Here is a 22,858-nt window from a genome sequence, read left to right on the forward strand (position 1 = left end):
AGGAGGGCACAGGTGCTATGCTCAAGTGTGAACACCAGTGATATGTCTCTGTTAGCCTGCATGGCACCATCATTCAGCAGGGTTCCACCCCCCGCCCCCGCCCCAAGCATCTACCACGCAGTCCGCAGACCCACAGCTGAAAGGCTGGCTGGCTGCTTTCAAGGACTTCCCATTCTAGGAGAGGGGGAGGGAAAGTGCATCTCAAAAGCTGCTCCTCTCATGGTGCTCCAGAACTCACAGCATGGCTGCATGTCCAGGACTCAGTTAGTCAGCCCTGGCCCCCCACAACCCCTGCACATCAAGAAAGCCCAAACCAAACCCAGCAAATGGGACAACAGTCAAGACTCAGAGGTTCAAACACAGGTCATGTAGAGCAAGGAGAAGAATTTGCACAGACACTCCTTCCTCACCAAGCCTTAACCCTTCCCTTCTCCAGATCCTGGCATCCTGCATGGCAGCTGCCTTTGCATCTCAGGCCCTAAGTGTTGAGGAGGGATTCCCCAACTGGAAGAAGACCAGGCAGTGGTCCTCCTGATGCTGGAGGAGCTCTTCCCGGAGAGAGACACCTGGGCCTGGTGGGTTCCAATCCTCACACTGGGTACTGGGGACACTTAGGAAGTCAGCCATGCTTTCCCTTTTAACCCTTGGTCCTTTAAATGTGTATGACATTTAAATAGCATGTAAGCACCAAAGGAAGGGGGTCCAGTGGATCTCCCCAACTGCTGAGTTCTTGGTGGGAGGCCACAAGTCAGGACAGCTAGTGTCCAGTCCAGGTTAAGTCTTATGTCCAGGGTTCTCTGGCTGCTCCTACTAATGGCCACACTTTGGGGACTCAAAGCACTGAATTTTGGCCTCTGGAGACTACCATCAGGACCACATTCCTTCAGTGGCTCTGAGGAAGACATCTCTTAGTTCCCCTGGCAGCTACTCGAGACACCCCCAGTCTTGCCCTCCATAGTCCTTCCTCTCTGTTGTGTTGTCACTCCTTTAATGTAGGGCCCTGGTGATGATCTAGGCCAGAAGTCCCATCTCAAAATCCCTGGGCACAGTCACTAAGTCCCTCCTGCCGTAAGGACTGTCGGGTCACAGGGACTGAGATGAGAAATATCTTTGGGAGAAGATATGACAGCCTGGAACTGAGAGTGGCCTAGCAAGTCTGCCGAGCCTGTCTCCCTGACCTCAGCACATGCCGGTCCACAGGTTTGCATCCACCTCACAGAGGACCAAAGGCCTCACTGGCCAAATGGGGTAATAACAGACCTCCAGAACACCCTCCACCCCTAAGGCTGTGAGGGAAGTAAAGAGAAGGAGGTTTTGCACATGAGTTACGATATACCACACAATGATCAGGAGGTAGAGGAGGTGGGTCCCTGTATGTCTGAGGCCAATGTGATCCACATGGAGAGTTCCAGGCCAGTCAGAACTATGTAGTCTCTCTCTGTCTCTGTCTATCTCTCTCGATCTATCTCGATCTCTCTCTGTCTCTCTCTCTCTGTCTCTCTCACTTGCGGAGAGAGACAGAGACAAAGACAGAAAGACAGAGAGAGAGACAGAGACAGAGTCAGAATGGATTTCCTTCACACACAGCAATGAGCAAACTTAAAGACTTCTCCATTCCTCAACCAGCCAATAAACAGAAGAAAATAAACTGCTAAGATCCGCAGGTGCCGTTGCCTCTTCCAAGGGACAAAGCCTGCAGATCAGAGTGGATGGACCCCTAAGTAAGGAACTATACCTGGCCGCAGGACCTGCCCTGTGTGCTGCTTACACTAAGAGTAAAGTAAGAAATAGAGCAGACATGGGGGCTCTGGTGCAGCTCGGTGGGTAGCGTTCACCTGAGTTCTATCCCCAGCACAGCATAGGCCTGGTGTGGTGGCACACACACAGTTCCGGCCACGGGAGGACAGAGTCAGGAGATCTGGAAGTTCAAGGTCACCCTCAGCTATGTAATGAGCTGAGTCCAGCCTGGGATGCAGAATAAGGTCTCAAAAAGTAAACAAATAGCCAAGCGCACACCTGTAATTCCAGCACTTGAAAGACAGAGCCAGGAGGATCTCTGTAAGTCTGAAGCCACCCTACAGGCCCAGTTAGGGCTATATAGTGAGATTCTGTCTCAAAAAACAACAACAAAAATAAAATGAAATAAAATAAACAAACCGAGAAGAATAAACACAGTAGCATACAACTACAGTATAGAATATACTATAGAATATATATAGAATATATAGTAGAATAAACTACAGTGTCCTCCTGAAACACCGGTGAGGATGGGGAGAGGTGACTCTCATGGTGGATAGAGATGGAAATGGCAAAGCCACCTGGAACCCAGTTGAGTGTCTCCTCACACCCTTAGCATACACATACCACAGAACCCAGCAATCCTACTCCTGGGCCTGTTCCCAGACAAATGAAAACATATGTTCACACGAAAACCTATATGTTTTGCACTAAAAACTAGAGACAATCCAGCTGTCCTTCAGCAAGAGATCGGCTACATAAACTGAGCGTGCCCACCCCTTGGAAGGCAATTCCAAAATCAAGAGAAGGCAGGCTTTTGATACCTGAACCCCGTTGGAAGGAAGGCAAGGAAGACTGCTGACTCAGCAACCTCACACGTGTTGGATGGAGCGTTTTCTTTTACAGTTTTATTTGTACTGCAGTGGAGGGGGACAAGCCAGAGCCAAGCAAGGCCCACATGTAGAGGACTACCTTTGAGGAAGTGGACTCTCTCCTTCCATTTTATTTCAAGGCTGAGTCTCTCTTGTTTCTGTCCTGAGGCTGCAGTATTCCAGGTTAGCTGGTCTGTGAACTTACCGTGGGCTGAGTGTTGGAATTGCAGATCCATCCTGACGCCATGCCTGAGGATAGAACTCAGGTCTGCAGGCTTGTGCAGCGAGTGCTCGTGAGCCGTCTCCCTGAGCCAGCAGGTAGCATCTCTGAGATGACAAGCTGTGGGAATGGAGAAAAGGAAAGAGACAGGGGCATAAGACAACACAGGGCTTCTGTACAGCGACCAACAGCCTTCCTCTTAATGCCTTTTTGTTTGTTTTTTTGTTTTGTCTGTTTGACTGTTTTGATCAGCAGGTGGTCTAAGAGAACTCTCTGTGATCTGTCTTCTCTCTTTTCTTTCCTCCTTCATTTCATTTTATTTTTGTTTTGTTTTTCAAGACAGAGTTTCTCTATGTAGCCTTGGCTTCCCTGGAACTCACTCTGTAGACCAGGTTTGCTTTGAATCACAGAAATCCAACTGCCTCTGCCTCCCAAGTGCTGGGATTAAACACATGCGCCACCACTGCCCGGCCTATTTATTTATTTATTTATTTATTTAACTAACTGGGTCTCATGTAACCCACCTGGCCTTGAACTTTGTAGCCAAAAATGCCCTCTAACTCTTACTCCCCCTGCCTCTAATTCCCAAGTGCTGAGATTACAGGTGTGCACCAATATGCCCAGTTAATCTCTCTTTTTTTTTAAAAAAAAGAACTTTATTTCATATATGTGAATTCACTGTTGCTGTCTTCAGACACACCAGAAGAGGACATCAGATCCCATTACAGATGGTTGTGAGCCACCATGTGGTTGCTGAGAATTGAACTCAGGACCTCTGGAAGGGCAGTCAGTGCTCTTAACCACTGAGCCATCTCTCCAGCTCCTCCCCCCCCCTTTTAACATTCATTTATTTATTGGAGGTGGGTGGTGTGCCATGGTGCCCTGGTGGAGGTCAAAAGATAACTTATGAGGTTGGTTCTCTTTTTCTACTGTGTGGGTCTTGAGGCTCAACCTCAGGGCCTTCAGGCAGGCTACCGCCTTCAGCAGCTCTGTATTCTTTTTTCTAATATTTATTTGTTTTTATTTTTTTTATGTGTGTGACTGGTTTGCCCATGTGTATACGTGTGCAACACATGTGTGCCTGGAAAAGAAGCCATCAGACTCCCCTGGAACTGACATACAATCAGTTGTGAGCCGCCGTGTGGGTGCTCGTAACAGAACCTAGGTCCTCTGCAAGAGCAGCCAGTGCTGTTAACTGCTGAGCCATCTCCCTAGGCCCCTGTACTATTTCTTATAACTTCATGTTATATCTGCAATATGCTCAAAATAAGAAAATTTAACTTGAGCCAGGCCTTTTATCCAAGCACTTTGAAGGCAAAGGCAGGCAGATCTCTGTGAGTTTCTGGCCAGGGCTGCTAGAGAGTTCCACGCCAGTCAGGGCTACGTAAGTAAAGGAACGTTTAATTTAAAAATGAGATAGTGAGTGTATGTGGATGGCCTAACAGTTCAGTGTCACCATCACCTTCTGCTTCCATGTCCCTCTAACACCTCAGGGACCTCAGCTAGCACCCTTCAAACACAGAACATGCTAGCCCCAGGTTTTGCTCCAGCTTGCCCTCTGCCAGGTATACCTTCCCTCAGGGAGTCTGCCTCATTCCTGGACTGTGTGGACCCTTGGGTCTACTCTAGATTTGACTGGGTCAACCCCTCCTGGAGTGTAGCCACCAGGAGGGCTGACAACTTACCTGTCGTCAGTGAACACTACTTCTGAGCCTGAGCGGTTTCACTTCAGATGAGCAAATGATGGGAGAGAAAAAGAAGGTGTATGTGTGAGTGTGGACACAGATTGGCACAATTGCATTCTAGAACTTTCAAACCGTCTCTACACACACACACACACACACACACACACACACACTAACCAGCGACCATCTGCACTGAGTCTTATGCTAGGAAGCCTGGACCCTGGATAGGCTTCCTGCCTGGGAAGTCCTGGTCCTGGAGTGACCTCTTGACCTCTTGCCACCATATGAGAAAAGGAGAGTGGAAGTCGGGTGAATTTGGGTGTTAGACATGTATTGGTGTGGAGTATTGGGTATTCCCACAAGAATAGTTCTTCAGCTGCAAATTGGGAATGGCACAGAGCTGTGGCCCACCAGAAACTGAGCTGGGCTCTGGGGGGTGGGGGGGTGACAAGATAGTGTTTCTCTTCTAATCAAGGGGATGTTGACGTGGCTCAGATCGCTACAAGCTTTAAGAACCTTAGCCGGGATATTTGCAAATTTCCCAGAGATTCAGGACAAGGACTGAGTCTGTCAGATTTTTTTTTTTCCTCACACCTGGAAGCTTTCGGTGGGCATTTAAGAACCACCAAGGGATGTGTTCTGGGAGTTCTGGCCCAAGGGTGACTCCAGGAGCCTCCTACAGGGAGGATGGGACATACAGCTTGCGCAATGCACGCAGTAGTGTACAAGGAGGGGCTGCGCTGCCGAGATGATGGGCGTGTCCGCAGCCCCTTGAGCGCCCCAATTCTGCTAGCTGGAGACAGAGCCTCCGCGGGCTGGGCGGGGTCTCGCAGGGGCACGGGCTCCGCGGGCGTGGTCTCTGGTGGGCGTGGCCTCCGCAGTCCCTCCCCAAGGCTGTCCAAGCTCTGCGCGGTGGAAGCGGCTGCGGCGGCTGCACGGGGACCGAGGTGAGCGGCGATCCGTTCTCAAGGCGGGGCGGGAGGGAGGGTCCCGGGCTCGGGAGAGGGGACTGCACACGCTTTCGCAGGAGGCGAGACCCGGGCGGCGCCGCGAGTGCATGTGTGCGTGTGCGCGTGAGTGCCGCCGAGCGTCCGGAGGTGGGGTAGGGGTGGGGGCGACCTCTAGGCAGGAACGACCCCTAGAGGAGTACGGCATCTCCGTCAGCCTCCCGGGATATTCCTGGTCCGTCCCTCAGCGGCCCCTGCCCCGCCCCCTTCTCTTGGTGTCTGAGTTTCTCTCCATCTCTGTGGGTGGGTCTCGCTGGGGTCAGTCTAGCCTTCTGTCCGGCCGCCTGGCCATCCTATCACCCTCCCTCCATCAGGATCCCCCTCAATGCCTCCTCATTATCGAAGTCTGCCCCTCCCTCCCCATCATCCCCCTTAATAGAGCAAACAAAGATGGTTGAGGGAGGGGGACCCTTGTTTCCAAGCTGTTCCTGGCTCAGGCTGTGCCCCCCACACCCTCTGGCCTCTGGCCTCTGCCCTGGTCCTCCAGCCACCTCCTGCCATGGAGCTGGATGAGAACAGGAGGCTCATCCCACACAGGCAGAGGCCCCAGGGTGGGAGCACTTAGGGATCTGTCACTCTCCCTGGCCATTGACAGGTAGGGCCAGACACCTGGGAGATTAATCTGGCCAGGGTCTGAGCCAGTGACCAAATCACATGATTCCTACATGCCTTCCCATATGAGCAGCAGAGCCTAAGGCTTTCCAAGATTCCCCTTGCCAGAGCCAGGGTGAAAAGAAAGCACAGAGTTGCGGGAGGGTCCCTGGCCTCGCAGGCCCCAGAAGGCCAACTCCTTCCTGTCCCCTGAGCCTCCATATCCCTGTCAGGCTCGGGTAGGAGTGAAGCTGTGAGGGGCTGTGGAGACTGTGACTTGACAAGGAAGTGGAAGGACTGGGGATATGCTTGGCTGAGAGAATGGCTGCACCTGCCTCGTGTCCAGGATCTCAAAGGCCTTGGGCCTATTCCCTGGCCTGCATTCAGAGAGGCCCCATCTCCCTGTGGCTCCTTGCCAGGGCTCACCCTGGAGAATCTCTCCTAGGAGAGGCTAGGAGCTCTCCTAGTCAGATCTCTGGGCATCCCCAGTCCTCTTTGAAGACGCTTGATTCATAGGATGCTTCTGGGGCCCTAGGAATCTGCATTTGTCTCGCAGTCCCTCAGCTCTGTTCTGGTGCATGTTCAGGTGTGAGCCTCACTGAGAGAAGGCTGGCTAACAATGGTTCACCCTCAAGAAGGGTCCCAAGGCTCGGCTGTGTCCCTGAACCAGCCATTGCTCTCTGTGAACCTGAGTCCCCTTGCCAGAGGTTATGATCTCCTGAGCGGTCCTCCTGCTGAGTCTAGTATCCACGGCTCTTTGTTGAATTGTAGGTCACAGGTTGCTATGAAGCCAAGTCTGCCTGAACCAACTCCAAGGCCCAATGCTGAGTGAGTGTGTGGCTCTGGGGGAGTCACTGCTTCTCTGATCCTTGGTGCCTCAGATAAAAACTAAGAGTTGGTATTTCTACCCACACTGGGTACCCCAGGAGGATCCACCGATGTGCACAGAACGGGGTGGTAGCAGCCTCAGGGTGGGTGGCATTTGTTTTCGGGATAACTGTGTTAATGGAGGAGGATGGGGACAGTTGTATTTCCTCACCAGCAGGGAAAGTGTTTGTGCAGTCGCTGCTTGGCAAATGGCTTTTGTTTCTAATGGATAGCTTGAAAAGCCTGGGCTGCCTGGGCGGAAATGCCTGGGGAGGAAGAGCGGCCACTCTGTGTGATGCCAGCTTCTGTGAGCAAGGAAGGGCCTGAAGGGGTGGCAGTAGAGCCGCCTAGAGAACTCCCCCAGCCAGTCAGGGAGTCAGACCCGGGCCCTCTCTAGATACCCACATTCAGCGCACTCCTGTCCTCACAGAACACACGTAAGACCCTCATGGAGAGACAGGAAAGTGATTCTTAACGACTTTCCCCAAGCCTGCAGGTGGCTATAGGGACTGGGGCCAGGACTGAGACCTCACAGAGGGAGCCAGGCACACAAGTGGTGAGCTGGAGGTCCTGATGAGGGTAACAGTGGTCCCCTGGGTTACACAGCAGGGCCAGGGGATCCTCCGTGTAGCCCAGGAGGACACAGAGACCAGTCACTCCCCATTTAGAGGCAGGAGATAGAAAACCGAGGTTTGCCAAGAATGAGGTGGTGGCTCCTTAAAGAGAATGTAACAATGTTCTCTTTTAACCACATTCCTTTTTATGTCTCAAAACTGGATCCGGATGGGGGACTTTCTTTCTAAGAGACAGTATCTCCGCTGGTGTCAGCTCAATTAGTGGAATGCTTGCCTAGCGTTTACAAGGTCCTGGGTTCTATCCTCAGCACCACAGAAATTAGGCATGATGGTGCACACCTGTAATTCCCGCACAGAGGACGGTGAGGCAGGACGATCAGAACTCCCAGGTTATCTTCAGCTCCGTAGTGAGTTTCACACCAGACTGAGCTAGAGACTCAGACCTTATCTCAAGAGGGGGGATGGGATGATGGAGAGACATTTCACTGTTATCCAGGCTGGCCTTGAACTCCAGGGCTCAGCCTTGGAGCGCTAGACTGCCTGTGCACACCACCGCAGCCAGAACAGATAGTGATGTAAGAGTAGGAGTCATGTTCTTAGGAACCTTGGGAAACCTCAACTCAGGAGCTTTGTAGTCAATGCTGTCCTCTGCCTTCAGACCCTCAGGCCCAGGAAGAGAAGCCTACCAGATGAGGGCACAAGGGGAAACCCAGAGCTACCTGCTGCTCCAGAAAGCTGCCTGACCCCTGTGAGCTGAGTGTCTCCACGGCTGTGTGACAGTGGGAATAGACAGTTTGGGGCTAAGTAGAGGCTCTAGCCCGGCTGCCAGGGTTCTAATCTGCACACCTTTGCTAGCCCAGCGGCCTTGGCAAATTTCCCAACCTCTAGCTACCTCCCGCTTTGTCTATCAGATGATGAAAATGGCCACCACATCCCTTATGTGTCATTGTGAGAGTTAGAGGGTAGCCCCAGCCAGGAGGGTCCCCTGCTGGTGAGGTAGAAAGAGGGCTCTGGGAGTGAGATTGGGGTGACCCTGCTGTAGTGAAGCCATCTTACAGTACTGTGGGGTTGGGCTCCTGTGGCAGTGTAGACTCCAGGGAAGCCAACCAGGCCCAAGCTGTAGTGTCATTGTAGTGACATCAGCGCTGAGGTGACGGAAGGGATCCAGGTGAGGAAGGAACAGGTACCCACTTAGTAGAGTGCAAGGAACCTTTAGTCCAAGGAACAGATGGCGACCCTGTGCCATCTGTAACCACCCCAGAAGAGAGGGGCCTTACTGCCTTGAGCCTACTGACATCTCTGTATTGGCACATGTTGGGAGAGGACAGGGCAGAGCCCCTTATTAGAAGATGGTCCCACAGGCATGCAGAGGCCTTGTTCCACTTGGTCCTGCTCCAAAGCCTGGCTTAGCCTAAATGAACAGTTACCCCTGTGTCTTGATGATCATATCCTCTATGCTGGGCCCTGTGGGAGCTTCCCTGGCCTCTGTCTACTCTCCCAGAAGCCCAGGAGGTTATTGTGATCGTGCCCAGTTAGCAGATGGGTAGACTGAAGCCCAGGACCAGCAAGAAAAAGGTCCAGGGCTCAGACCTGGGTCTTTGTAGTCAGCCACTTTACATTTGCCATATTGGTTTGCTTGAAGATAAGGACAAGAAGTCTTACCATCAGGGGCTACCATGTGGGCTCCCTGGATCCCAGCATCAGTTGCGTGCATTTATTTTTTCTAGAAGGTTCTCCGAGTTTGCTTGCTGGACTGGTTGGAGGCTGTCATAAAGTTTTAAAATGATTTTGTCCAGCAAAATGATTGAACCTGCACTCAGAGAACAGTCCCAGAGAAAGACACAAGAGGGCACCCAGCCTGGAAGACAGCCCCCTTAGCTCTAGATCCGAGTTCTAGGCCTAGTTCCACCCTGGACACCCTCTTTGAGTTTGAGGAGTTCTTACTGGTTGTGCTCAGTTTTCTCCGTGTAAAACAAGCTTTCTGTCCTGTGTGGCTGCAGAGAGTGTGATGGAAACAGCTTGCAGTACTGACAGCCAGCATAACTGGTCTTGGCCGTAGGAACACTCTAGAAAGGCAAATCTCAGGCACACCAAACTGCCTCCATGTTGCCCTCTGCAGATCCTGCAAGGTTGTACTAGAGTGACCCCATTGTACAGATGAACATGGTGCAGTGAGGTCAGTATCTACATCCAAGGTCACGCAGCCGTGTGATAGTCTGACTCAAGTGAACTGAAAGCCATCCACAGCTACCTCTTGGTAGAGAGACATGGTGCCTGTTTGATTATTCCAGTTGGGAGGGAGCTGACTCCCCTAAGATTGTCAGTCTAGGACTTGGATAGTGGTGGCCACAGCCCTCCGTGCGTAATCTCAGCTGTACCAGAAGATAGAACATGGCTCTGGTCCTGCTGCATGGGTGGGGCCAGGAGGCTCCTCCCACTGCATGGGTGGGGCCAGGAGGGTCCTCCCACTTACATCATTCACAGCTGTATCCATCCTGCCTCTCTTCAGCCAGGCCTGGGACAGAGGGAGATGCCAACAGGAGGGCAAATAGGATGTGCTCAAGGACCCACTGGTGGGCCACTCCTTTGTCACCCGTGACAAGGCCTGGAAGGAGGCTCCAGCCCCACTTTGCCCACACCCTCAGACCAATGCCGTTATTGTGAGAGTTTGAGTTTTTGTTTTCAGAACTGTGTCTTACTCTGTAACCCAGGCTGGTCTGAAACTCACTATATAACCCAAGCTGACCTCAATGTCTCAGCAATTCTCCTGCCTCAGACTCTCATGTGGTGGAACTATGAGTGAACACTACCATGCCCATCTTCTGGTTTCTTCCTTCCTTCCTTCCTTCCTTCCTTTCTATCTATCTTTCTTTCTTTTTTCTGTTCTTTCTTTTTCTGTTCTTTCTTTTCTTTGTCTGTCTTTTTTTCCAGATAAGGTTTCTCTGTGCAGCACTGGCTGTCCTGGAACTCTTTCTCTGTAGGCCTGTCCTTGAACTCAGAGATCTACCTGCCTCTGCCTCCCAAGTGCTGGGACTAAAGGCATGTGCCACGGCTGCCCAGCATGGCTTTTTTGCCCCCAATAGATCCTGGAGAGGGGTGGTGTCTACAGTGTCCAGCTCACATATGTCACCAGGCGACACCTGAGTGTGTCCTCCTTTTTCATATGGTGTCATTCCAGCTTCTTCTCTGTCTTTAGACAATGCCCAGCATCCAGCTCCTACCATGCCTGAGTTCTTAGCCAGGCAACACCCTGCATCGAGTACATCCTGTATGTCACACACCCCTTTGTAGGATCCCCATGTCACAGAGATGTGACAGTCCTCTGCATCTCAGGCTCTGCCAAGTGAGAACTCAGAACACTGCTTCTCAGAGGCCTCGGGAGGAGTGAGCCTTAGCCGGGATGTCATGGAAGGTTCCTGGCAAGCTGGAAAGTGGTGGCTGCTGTCACCCTGAGTTACACTGGCTGTAGCCTTTCTAACGTGCTTGTCCCTGCAAGAAGGGGCTGGGTCTTACATTCTGTGCCCACCCAGCTCAATGCAGTTTCCCAGCTAGAGTGAGCCTCCGTGTGCACAAGGCCACCCTGCATTCAAACAACCTCATCTTGTCCCCCATCTCTGGGGGACCTTAAGTCCATTGTAGAGCCAGGTTCCAAAATAGGCTTTCCCAGGATTACATGACAGGAAGGGACATCCAGGAAGGCTTCTTGAAGGAGGTGGCTGGCACTGAGCCAGCAGGATGGCAGGGTTGAGTCTGGCTGGCATTCTAGGTAGAGCAAAGAAGGGAGCTCCATGTGAGGGGCGTGGCCAAACATAACATCAGCAGGGTTGAGTTGGGTATAGATCTTGTGGGGTTGGTTGGTTGTGTGCTGAGCTGCGCCGAGATGCCCTGAGGTCATCTTGGGTCAGAAGTGAAAGGAGCTGTCCAGTTACACCCACTGACACCGGCTATCCGCACCACTTCAGGCCTGGACAGGAAGGGGTGTGCTTTAGGCATCAAGGCTTCAGGCAACCGCCTGGGACCTGCTCCGTAAGCATGATAAAATATTTATCGGGAACCAAGCAGCTGGGCTTCCCTGCGCAGACTGCCATGGGCAGCTCCCACCAAAGCTAGCTGCACCCTCGCTGAGTTCCGCTGAGTCACAGCCTGCGAGCCCTCTGCCCAGCCCGCCTGCTTGCTGTCCTGTGGCCACGTGGATTTCTCATAATATGTAAGCCATTGGGTAGCCTCACGACCAGGGCACCCAGCACAGTGAATACTCAGCCAACATCAGACCTCTCTGGACTGTGCAGGCCTCGGCCAAGGTCACAGGCAGACAGGCTGTGGATACCCCTTCCCTTGCCCACCCTGCAGCCTCTGGCTCCTGAGCAAGGTAGGTTTTCTACCTCTTTAGCATGGGGACGCTGAGTCTGTGTGGAGGTAGGATTGGTCAGGTCTCTCAGGAACTGGTAGTCAGAGGAGTTTTGACATTTGTCTGACCCTGAGTCTGTCTCTGAAAAGTCTGACTCCGAAAAGGACGAATTCCTAGGTCCAGCCTAGTGTGGCAGTACTGGAACTTTATGTTTGAATCAGCGACAACAAAAACAGCGGCAGATGGTACCTTCCTTCTGCTGCACAGGGCACGAGAGCGCCCAGGCTGCCGAGTCTTTTGCTCATCCATTCATAAAACAGTCTGTCTGCCCTGGCCGACAGTCTAGCTTCTGTCATATGTGTGCGGCTGTGCTGTGTGACCTTGGGTAGGTTGCTCCACCTCTCTGATGCTCATAATTCCTTCATGTCCTTCATGTCCTCATAGATGAGCCTCAATGGGCATTTGGAAAGGCTGCATTTTCCAGAAAGGCCCTGGCACAGCCTGAAGTAGACTTGCCAGGCGGTAGACCAGAGGCTTGAGGACAGAACTCGCTGGGCCGGATGGAAGTGTCTGTGAGGTTGTCAAGTTCCCTGGGGAAAATCTGTGGTCCCTGGAGCTGCTGCCACAACATCTGGGGATGGACCAGGGAGCTGGCCACAACAGCCACTAGTGGGGACCCTGTGGACTGCCAAACCAGGGCCACACCCCAGTTCTGGCCAGGCCATCATGCCTCTGGCTGGCTGCCTTTGGAGTCTGCTAACTCCATTCCTGCCTGCTCAGCTGGCCCTCATATGGCCCCCCTGCTGCCACAGCTTCTTGGTGCTCCTCCTTCAGAAGGGCGCTGTGTCTTCAAGCCCCTGCGGGAAGTTGTTCTGCTCTGCAGGGCCTTCCTGGCTATCTGTGCAAAGACAGACAGACAGACACACAGACACACAGACACACACACTCCCTGCCATGTGTCCCAGTGTCTTCCTATGTCAGCCATGGAGTCCTGCTCCTGGCCTTGAAAAGTGCTTGCTACAGCACTTCTGTGCCTGGTCAGGACTCTGTATGAAAGCTCCTGCATCTTAAAAGTTCATCAGGGGTGCCCTAAAGCGTGTTACGTGAAGACAGAGAATGTGGGTGGCAGATGTCCAGTGAACCCTGTCTGTCTGTCTGTCTGTCTGTCTGTGCAGATCTCAGCAAATAGCCTCTGTTTGCCTGGCTTTCAAAGGTGGTGAAAGATGTGGGACTGGGGGAGGATAAAGGCGTCTGGCCTGGCAGACAGGTGGGGCCTGGGGCAGGAGACACCTTACCTCAAGTCCAGGAGTCAGGCCCAGTGTTGTCTACTCTAAGAAGCAGGCAGAGAACGGGAAGGCTGGGGCTGTCACACTGCTAATAGTGGCTGACACATATGCACAGCCAGCCGTGGAAAAGGATGACATGGGAATGCCCTGGTGAGACTAAAGCTTTCTCTAGAGGTTCCTTTCTCTTTTATCTTATGCTTTTGAAAAGCATTCTAAGGTTCCTTCAGTGACTTTGTATGTATTGAAAGTCCTGTGACAAACCTCGAATTCAGTGACCACAAGGTCATTTGGGGACACAGCCTGATGAGACTCTGGCTGACCAGAGTCTGATGGCAGAGGCCGGCAAGCCAGTCTGTTAGGTTAGGTTCACCAGACACAGCCTGACCGGAGAAGCTGGGCAGACAGTCTAATGGAGGAAGCTACCCACCAGGCAATCTGATAAGGGAGGTTTGTTGACAGTCTGATGGAGCCTAATGGCTTGCCAAGGTGTCCCTGCTGGTGAATTCCTAGAGCAGCATCCACAGAGCTGGGCATTCCTCCCAGCATAAGGGACTTGTGCCTGTTATTCTAGGTGTCTAATATTTGAGAGGTGCACAGCTGAGAGCCAGCTGCCCTCCAGTCAGGCTCCCAGGAGCCCTGTGCTTTGCAGAACACACACGCAGTAGGTATGGGATGCTCTGTTTGCATCTCTGGGGAAGTGAGGGCCTGATTTAGCTAGCCTGCTTCAGCAATAGAGCCTGTGGGGCAAACTCCAGGAACACTGAGCTGCTTGGGAGCTCGCAGAGCTGTGTAGTCAAATGAAATGGCAATAGCAGGCGCTTGGCCAGAAGGTGGCAGCCGAGAGCAAGGTGTGCCACCCCCTCCCCAGACACAAACACTTAACTCTGATCAGTGGGTCAGGACAGAGGCTGCAAGGCAGCAGAATGGAGACCACCTCGCTGTGGTTACAGAGCAGCCCCATCTGGTCCAGGTGGGGTTGTGCTTTTCTTCACTTGGCAGCTCTGGGGCTCAGAATTACCCAGTGGAGGCCAGCATGTGCAGCACAGGACACCCACTGAGTGCCACTGCCTTTAGTACCTACCTTCTAACCTGGAGCCTGGCTCCTCTCGTGGGGGAGTGGCTCTACTGGATTCCCACAGCATCTAGACTGTAGTGGCAGGTATACCCAAGTGAGTGTGCCTCATTGAGATGAACTCCAAGTGGGAGAAATAAGGACAGTGCAACACTGAGCACCCTGGGGTGCCATCCTCAGAGCGAGCACCCTAGAGACACCACCCCGAGACTGAGCACCTGAGGCTTTACCCTCAGAGTGAATTTTATAGGTCTCCACTGTCAGAGTGAACGCCATGTGGGTTCCACCCTTTGAGTGAGCACCGTGGGGGCTTCACCCTTAGAGGGAGCACCATAAGGCTGCACCCTCAGAGGGTGAACCATGGGGATTTCACCCTCAGAGTGGACATTTTAGGGGCTCCACTCTTGAGGGAGCACTGTGGGAGCCCCACCCTCACAGGAAGTACTTGGGGGTCTCCACTCTCAGAATGAACACTGTAGGGGTTCCACCCTCAGAGAGAGCACCATGGGGCTCCACCCTCAGAGGGAGCATTGTAGGGCTGAGCATAGAAGCGTTTCCTGAAATACTTTCTCAGAAGAGCAGGAAAGGTGGCACCAGCCAAGATGTCTGGGGACAAGGAGCAAAGCACATCCCGTGGACGGAGGGCAGTGGAGGGGAAAGAAGGCCATGTGACCAGTGACCAAGGGGACAAATAAGAGTCATATGACAGTAGAGACCAGTGGAGGAAGAGTCTTGGCATGAAGAAGTCCTGCCCTACAGGGAGCAGAGTGGACCCTGGCCATTTATAACCCATTTCAGCATCCAGGAGCCCCAGCCCAAGATTCTAACAAAGCCAAGGGGGAGGAGGAATGAAGAGGGTGGAATTAGGTCAAGGAGTCAGAGGGCTTCTGCCAGAAGGGAGCCTGACATCTGGGCAAGCTGGAGCCAGAGATGACAGAGGTGACAGGTTAGCTGCAATGTGTACCAAGGCGCATGAGTGCACATACACATACACACACACACACACACACACACACACACACACTGAGTCCTTCTCTCCTTGGAATCCCAGGACTCTCCAAGGAGGCCCAGCCAGCTGGTCTGGGGAGAATGGAAAGCATGGTCTAGACAAGAGCAGAAGGATCTGGAAAAAGGCCCACGCTGGGCATGGAATCACAGGGTTAAAAATGCCAAGGCAGGCTTAGGACAATGATTGTGGCCCACCTGATGCCACTTGAGGCAAGAGAAGCCCTAAATTTGAAGCCTCCCAGCCTGGGCTACATAATGAGCTCCAGCCTAGCCTGGGCTACACTGTGAGACCATGTTTCATTTTAAAAAGATTTATCTTATTTTTATTCATGTGTGCAAGACCATGTGTGTGCAGGTGTTCACAGAGGCCAATAGAGGGCTCTGATCCCGTAGAGTTACAGACAGTTATGAGTTGTTTGCCTCCCCTCCCTCCCCCCCGCAATGTGGGTGCTGAACTATTTTTTACAAGAACATTGAGAGCCCTTAACTGCTGAGCCATCCCTCTAGCTCCCCTGAAAAACGATGTAAACACATCCCTAATTAAATAGTCCTGGTCAAGGTGTAGCCTGAGTGACCCCTGTCCAGGTTCTATTTGGCAAGGCGGTCCCAAGTTATTCCTGCTATGTGGGTACTGATCTGATTCCCGTAAGACAATCCCATAAGACACTCCCGGTCCAGCATGTAGCCTGGCCACTCTAGAAGAGGCCCTCCTTGTTGAGGGCGGGGTGTCCTGTCCCTTGAATCTCTGTAGTTCGCCATTACTTGAGGTTGTTTCTCTCCCTTGTCATAAAGATTTTTGTCTCTCAGTGTTGTTGGGATCCAAGGTGACTGCAGGCTTAGGAGATGCTTGGAGACCTGCGGGGCCTTTCAGGGTCTGGAACAGGACATAGTAAAAGTTGACTACATCTGCCTTGGTTATTCATTGCGCCTTTAGCCTTGAAAGATGCCAAGGCAACAGGTAAAGCTTTTAGACAGACAACCCTTGAGTGACTGATGCGTGTAACCACAGAGGTAAGCAGGTGACCCAGAGTGAAGGAAACAGACAAAATGAATCCAGGCACGCCGTGCTTTCAGTCTGCCTTTAAATGGCCTGGTTGGACCAGAGAGAGCTTGTGTGGTGTGCTTTTCATCCAAGGTAGCTTTTGGGTTCGAGGACACTTCCCTGACATCAATAGTTATGCTCAAAACAGAACCAAAACAAAAACATAACCATCGAGAGGCAGAGCCAAAGAGAGGTCACCAGACTGCACCTTGACCAGGACCGCTTAATTATGCTGTGTGCTCAAATAGTTTTGCAGGGCAGAGCCTGAAAAATGCTAGGTGGGAAGCAGGCGTGATTCTGAGGGCACAAAAGGATGGAGACCAGGGCTTGGAGAGCTCAAGGAAGAAAGCAGAACCCAAAGAATGGAGGATGGGCCCTGCCTGGTGTTCTGAATGCGGGGCTTTGGAATTTGGATTTTTTCAGAGGCATGGCACCTGATCTAGGCAGGCAGGGCAGGGATCCATTTGCAGGGACCAGGGATCAAAGCCAGTGGCAGGGAGGAGTTGAGCCCACAGATGTTGCTGTTCCCCATAAAAAGCTCTGGGGGGCAGTAGAGAGCCAGGGCCCCTGGAGCCCCACCCACATTGCCCAGGCAGCAGTGGTAGGCCCAGCTGTCCTCAGATGAGTTCCAGTCTTGCTACCTGATATTAGAGAAGCTGGAGACAGGAACTGCAGAGTCAGTCCTGGCCCTGCCTCTCACCAGCCTGTGACCCTGTTGTGACCTCAGGATTTGGAACCTTAGCTGGGCCTCAGTGGCCTGGGCTAGGTAGAGCAGGTACCTGGTAAATGTTGGTGCCTCTCCTAATCTTGATGCCTAGGTCCGCTGCGGGCATCACCCTCTAGGGAGTCTCTCCTTCACAGAGATTTTGAAGGAGCCAAGTTTTGATTCCTGGGTTTGTCCTCCCCGCCCTCTCTACCATGTGATGTGACCCTTGCCCCAGCTCAGGGATATTTAATCAGAAGAGCTTTCCTCAGATAATAATTTCTTGGGTGTAGAAGTCCAGTCTTACTACCTGATATTAGGGAAGCTTGGGGGGATACCACCCTCAAAAGCAGTACCCTCTTCCAGGAGGCCCTGGCTGGCTCTTTGGGTTTCAACCAGGAAGTAAAGGATACAAGCCAAGAGTTGGTTCTCCCCGTTCCTATCGCCCACGTTGGCTCTGGATTCCTGACAGGCAACAGTTCTTCCTACCTGGCAGGGCTAGGTGCAAGGTTCAGACAACAGAAGAGTAAATGAACTCTCTCCGTTCAGATCTCCCACCACGCCTGTGTACTCTGGGCTTCGCTCCGGTCGCACCAGCAGGAGCTGAGTCCTAAGTCATTCATTCTTTCCAAGAATGTGTCTAAGGAAAAGCTACTGGCAAGAAGGTACTTTGAGGAGAGTACAGAGCAGGAAGGCAAACTGGCAACCTGCAGGTCACAGCTGCTGGTGTGTGGGCTTTCCTCCACAGAGTGGGGACAAGCACCACAGGCTCCCCCGTGAAACAGGAGCTGAGGCTGCAATGCCTTTGGCAGGGCTGGATCTCCCTAAGGGAATCAAAGTACCAACTCTGCCACCCCAAGATTCCACTCCAAAGAGAACCTCACTGTCCCCAGGCACTGAGTGACAGATCAGCACCAAGGTTCTAAAACTGTCCCAAAGAACCTTTGGAAACTGATGTCTAAGACCTGCACAGATGGGAAACTTTTGGAGGGAGAGTCTCTTGGGGTCCCATGGATGAGGTGAGGGTGTTGGAGACAAGGAATCTCTGCTGGTCAGACTCCTACAGCAGCCAGAAGCATAGGAGGGGAGAAGTGTTTAACACAGGGACCAGGACTAGCCAGGTGGGGTTGTCCCATGTCAGGAAGATCTGAGGGAAGGGAACATGAAGTAAGGAGGCAGATGCCACAGTGTGTTGCTTCTCTCACTGATGGACACCTGTCCTGCCCCAAGTGCTGACTGGTCAGCTTGCTTTGCAGTGCAGGGAGAAGAGCCCTTCAAGGTCCTAGCCTAGTCTCACCCTATGGTGACAGGCTCACCCAGCTTCTGCAGCCCAACCTCAATGTCCCTTCCACTGTCCTCTATAATAAGAGCAGTTGCCAAGCTCCTGGGTGTGACCCCATTACCTTGTGATTATCCTGTTCCACTCTCCTCTGCACACCAAGGAAGGGATGAGGCATGGTCCAGGGGCACAGGTCAGAGAGACAGAGCCAGGCACATGCCTTAGCTACCTACTGGTCCTTTCCTGGGAATCTGGGACCCCAGGGTAAGGAGCCTACACACCAACTGTGCCACAGGCTGCTAGAGATATGGTGCCAGTCAGCTTTGGGGAACTGCCAGACCTTGCCAACAGGGAGCAAAATGGCCCCTTCTGAAATGGATGACCCTTGGGAGGAGAGACTAGGGAGGGTGCATTGTGGGTGGTAGGTGACAGTGACTGAGCTGGAGCTGCTTCTCTTCTGATCACCAGGGCAGGTTCCAGCTAGAGCCCTGCCACTAACCCATCCTGATTTTGAGCATGTGCCCCAGCTTCCCTGATCTCCTGTTTCTCTGTTGTAACAAGAGACCCCCTCACCTCCAGGGAGCATCACAGCCTTGGGAGCCTCACAGCCTTGGGAGCACCACAGCTTTAGGAACACCAGATGGGGTAGTATGTTTAAGCCCTGCTTCTCTGCCTTGTTTCTTGTCCTTCCCACCCTAGGCAAGAATCCCTTCTTCACTCAGCGCCTTCAAATAAGTTCTCTGTCCCCTTTGATTGACATGAGAAAAGAGAGGGTGAAACCACATTGTGATCTTGTCCTAGACTAGAAATCAGCAGTTGGGGGTTGGGAGTACTGTGCCCTGAAAATGAACCACCTGGACCTAGCCCCTCAGTTCTTTCATACCCCATGAGTCAGAGAGGACTGTGGGAGAGTGTGGTCACCACTCTCCAAGGGCTTCAGTTTCTATCTTTATTGACCCTCAAATTCTGAGATGCTGCCCATCTTCCAGATGTGTTCACTGAGTCCCTTAGAGGTCAGCTGACTTAGTAACAAAACCAGATGGACCTCCATCCTGGCTGCTCACTTAGGGCTCACTCCAAGAAGGATGGTCCTGACGCTTCTTGAGTCTCCCTTGGTGGCCAGTGTCTTGTCTCAAGTCCCTGGCTGGCCAGGTGGAGGTTGGATGAAACCTGGGTCCTGTGGGAGGACACCATGGTTCTGAGGTAGAAACAAACACTGGCAGCTTGGGGGATGCTCGAAAGAGTCTACGTGTCTCCCTTGTCCTTAACTAATCATCATAGACACAGGTGATTCTCTGTAAGGCCACTTCTAAAACAACTGTTCAATCCTGGATCCAAGCACCAAACCCAGAGGTCCCCATCAGTGCCCAAAGGACCCAGAGGGGCACACAAAGTCCCTGCACCTGCTTACGGGGATCATAACTGTACCAAGAGATGTCTAGGAATTCTGTCAGACAATGGCTGTTCTCTTTTGGTTTGTTGGGGTTTTCTGACTCTTCATGCCACAGGAACACTGTAGGAGTGCTGCTCCCCAGCTCCTCAGTTGTCTTTGCTGAGGAATTGTAACAGCCTGGTTTCCTCCCAGACTCTGCCTTGGATTTCTGGACCCAGAGAGCTCTGCCCTTTGCAGCCTACCACCAACACTCACACCCAGCAGCGCCTGCGCTACCTACTACCAGCCCCAACACCCGGCGGTGCGGCACCCCCGCGTCTCTGTCGCACTTCTGCATTGGGCTGTGGGTGTAGCCAGTGTTCATCTGTGCTGGGGCGGGGACAGCTCGTTTCTTCACTCTCTAGCGATGTTGTCTTTTTTTCTTTTTCTTTTTCTTTCTTTGAGACACTGTCTATAATTGAAACAGAGTCTATAATTCGCTATGGGGCCCAGGCTGGCTGCAAACTCAAGACAATCCTCCTGTCTCAACCTTCCAACAATCCAGATTACAGACAAGCGCCCCTACACTTAGCTCTAGGGATGTCCCATAGCCACACGATTTTGGATATTATTTGTCCTGCTTTTAGCCCCTTCCATAGGAGCCCCCTGCGGTTCACTCACTCCTTCCTTCCTCTTCTGCCCACTGTGGGCTCCCCCCACCTACCAGCCTTCTCCCTTCCTCTGGTTGCTCAGACTGCCTTCCTGTGCCCATCCAGCCACTCCTGCCAGATGGGCAGCCAGGGATCAGTTCTGCCCCTGTCCTGCCCAACTGTGCTGCATACAAGGTCGGGGCTCTCTGAGGGGCCCAGAGTTTTGCTGCAGTGACACCAGTGGCAGAGAAATGGCGGCCTCGTATCTCTATCTTAGTTTTCACCAATATGACCTAAAATATGAGATGGATAGATCTAGCCATTCCTGTGGCGTAGCTGCTGTGTGCTAAGCATGGGGAATGTAGGTATGAACAGGTTCCAGCTCCTGGCTCTGATAGACAATCTCAAGAAAGCCAGATTAAGACTAAACAAAGACAGGGACAATCAGAGAAGCAGGAGATGACCCTTCAACTTTGATCTCTACTGAAGGGTGTTCTGGAGAGCGGGGAGGCATGCAAGTTTTGAAGGCATCTGAAGGACTGGGGGCCTCGGGCTTGCTCTTCGGCACAGTGAGAACTCAGGAGGGCAGTGTATGTCATGGCCAGTTCCAGCTATTGTTTGTGAGGGCAACAGGTGTCACTTGCAGAGAGTGGTCAGAAAGGGTCTGTAGTCCGGGTTAGAATGCTAAGGACCGAGGATGGGGCCACGGTGGGTAGAGTCAAGAGGAGGGTCTAGTACATGTATCCGACCTTTTTTATTTAAAATTTTGATTATGTGTACGAGTGTGCGTATCTGAGTGTGGGTTTGTGTACTTGTGTGCAGTGCCCAAAAAGTCCAGAAGAGTGTGCTGGATTCCCAGAGCTGGAGTTACAGGTAGTCTGCAAACTGTCATATGCTAGTGTCTCCTCTGTGAGAGCAGTACAAAGCCATCCCTCCAGTCTGAGGGTTAAGGTTGTGATTTTATGTCAGCTGGCATTCATACCTATCCTGACTCACATAGAGTTCATAGGTAGGGACTGGGCATGCCTGATGCAGAATGAAAAACCCCAGGGCCTGGACTGGGTGTCCTGGAGGGATAGAGAGAAACCAAGGATTTGTGGCCTTCACTTTCCACACAGGAAACTGAAGCCTTTGAGAAGTGATTCACCCAGTGCTACAGCTGCTCCAGGGGTGGAGAGCACCCACCCGGGACTTCCAAGGCTAGTGATATGGAACAGTGACAGCACCTTTCCCCCGACCCCCGGCCATGCTGACCACCACTGCACCCCAGCCTAGGCTGGTGGGTCAGTAAATCACTTTGGATTTTCATCTAGGTATTTTTAAGATAGGAAATCCGTGTCCAGCTGTGACAGTGTCCTGTGTGTGTCAGTATGGCTGGAAAATGTCCAAGCTGGCTTCCTCCTGCTTCCTTGAGCAGAGCTCCTAGTCAGTATGGCCAGCACTCCGTAGTTGGTTAAGCCGTGTTCACCGATCTGAGGGAGCAGTCTTTACAGCCCCACCTGAATGTCACATCCTCCCAGACCTGGGTTCCTTGGCATGGTTTAGAAAGCTGGTGCCTGCCCTTGTCACCTCCAGCCTCACTTGGAGACTGATTAATTCATCTGCTGTTGACCCTTAAGTCAGGTCCTCACTGGGGCCCTTGACTGAAGGAGGCAGGGGAAACCCAGCCCTTCCCTGGCTGCCATTTCACAGTAGGTTGAGTGGCCTTCGGCTCTGCGAGAGTTCTTGTGAACAAGGGGTTGTCTGTTTGATCACCGCCTCCTAAGACAGGCATGTGGTAGCCAGTACACAGTGGCTGCTTAGGAAATGCCGATGGTTGGAGTTGAACCATGAGTTTACTCTCCTGCGAGTCACCTGGGGCTGTGCTTGGAAGTGGCAGGCAAGTGGGAGTGGGACTCCCAGATCTTGGTTGAAGGAGGCTGTGTGTCAGGGGTTGGGGCACTGTGTGTTCATGAGCTTTGGTCCAGCTTGCCATGTTCTGGTGGCAGAACCCTGGAGACATTATTTTGCCCTGGGTGCCTCACAACACCCCCGACAGGTAGAATTCATATTGATCTCAATGCCCCAGGGCTGTCCTGTCCTAGGATCATTTTGCCTTGTGCCTAAGTCACAAGAATTGAGGAGGCACTCTGACTTCTACCATACAAGGGGATCTAAGACTCAGGGATTATGCCCTCTGTTCCTTCAACACTCAGTGCAACAACCCCTCTAGCCAGTCAATCATCCATGGTACCTGCCTGAGAGGACCCTAGTCCCTGGCCCCTCCCCCAGACAAGGCTCTAGGACAGCCTGGTTCAGGCTAGATTCAGGTGGGGTGGGGCTGATGGCTGAGGCACCCGGCTGAAAGCTTTGATCCGCAGTGGGAGGAGCTTGTGTCCACGTGAAGGGGTCTGGATGGATCTCTGTGGGCACAGCCTTTTCTCCTGGGATGGGAGACGGGAGAGGGAGTGAGTTCAGGAGACACTAATGGGAGCCTATGAGTCCCTGTGCATGTTGTGTGTGTGTGTGACCACAGTGTTGAGTGCCGGGTGGACAGTTGGGGTT

This window comes from Grammomys surdaster, unplaced genomic scaffold (genome assembly GCF_004785775.1).
Source record: "Grammomys surdaster isolate TR1022 unplaced genomic scaffold, NIH_TR_1.0 125767, whole genome shotgun sequence".
In the NCBI taxonomy this organism is placed as follows: Eukaryota; Metazoa; Chordata; class Mammalia; order Rodentia; family Muridae; genus Grammomys; species Grammomys surdaster.